Source organism: Orbicella franksi, chromosome 7 (genome assembly GCF_964199315.1).
Source record: "Orbicella franksi chromosome 7, jaOrbFran1.1, whole genome shotgun sequence".
Lineage (NCBI taxonomy): Eukaryota > Metazoa > Cnidaria > Anthozoa > Scleractinia > Merulinidae > Orbicella > Orbicella franksi.
In genome coordinates, this window is record NC_138151.1 from 30961525 (window position 1) to 30962883 (window position 1359).

Genomic DNA, 1359 nt, shown 5'->3' on the forward strand with positions numbered 1-1359 from the left:
AGATAGAAAAACCAGCTTAGCTTTTTTCATCGTGACAAAGGTCTGATGTAACTGCACTTCCTTCTCGGCTCCAAGTTCGACAAACAACAAAGATCTATAGTTTACCAGGCTTTCCTTTGAAGCACGCAATACTATGAAATACCAGCCATACAATGTTTGAGTGCCTGTTTTTCATATAGATAAAATACCGAGATTTATCTTGTTCCTATTCCTGATCTTAGTCGCGCGTATTTAGGATACCGGTTTTATATTCAATCAGACATAAGGATAGTGATGTCGTCATGATTACGGACAAATATAATATCAACATTTTTAACACGCTAAAATAATATTTCCTTGAGAAGCAAACAGTTCTTTCCTTTGATTAAAGCATTTCCGATTACGTTTCCAAACCCAGTTGGGGTGAGCACTGAATTCGGTGCTTTCGATTCAAAATGAATTCAAAACACGAGATGTGTTATTTAAATTAATTCGGATGTTTCATCCACGTCCTTAAAGTAAACAGAGCATAACATATCCTCTATTTAAGCTATCGATTTAATAAAAGGGAAAACAGTCTTTTCCAGGTATATTTCCACAAACGTTAGTTCCTGTCTACACTACGCTGGAGAAATTCGAAAACGTTGTTTTCACTGTGAAAACGCATCAAATGTTTTTCGTCCGCAGTGCGACGGAGAAATAGTCAATCTCTTGAGCACGTCGAATTGTATAATAATTAGGTCTTCTCGAATGTTACGAAAAAGAGATCGAAAGGAAAGTTTTACTTTAAACATTGCTTCAAACATGCTGTTTATTTTTATTTGAGAGCTATGTTAACAAAGAAAACCAAGCCACGGCTAACATAAGCAGGACCCGTGGCCTCTGTTGTTCAGGGTAGGATCGGATCAACGTACCAGTTACAGATTATTCAAACGTTGGACAACGCTGGCGGCTCTCCACGGTTTTTTTACATTGTGTGCAGTGTTGTCATCTGTTCTTCCTGCTCTTTTTCTTTCTTTCTCTTTTAATTTAGTGATAGCATACAATTATTTAAGCAATACTTGCGTGTTGAAAACACGAAAACTTACCGAAGTCGTAGCTGGTATTTTTCTCCTTCGTGGAATACAACGAATATCGACGATAACAAAGAAATATGGCAGTTGTTAAAACAGACAGATAAACCAACTGAGCTTTCTTCATCGTGACAAAGGTCTGACGTAACTGCACTTCCTTCTCGGCTCCAAGATCGACAAGCGCGATGCGTGAATTGCGGTGATGTTACTGATCAGTGAGGTTCTAAGTCTTGTTAATCTACCCAGTGAGAAACTGTCTTGCGCAGAGCCAAGGGCTTTCACCCATAACGACCAAAGCTGTTCTCGA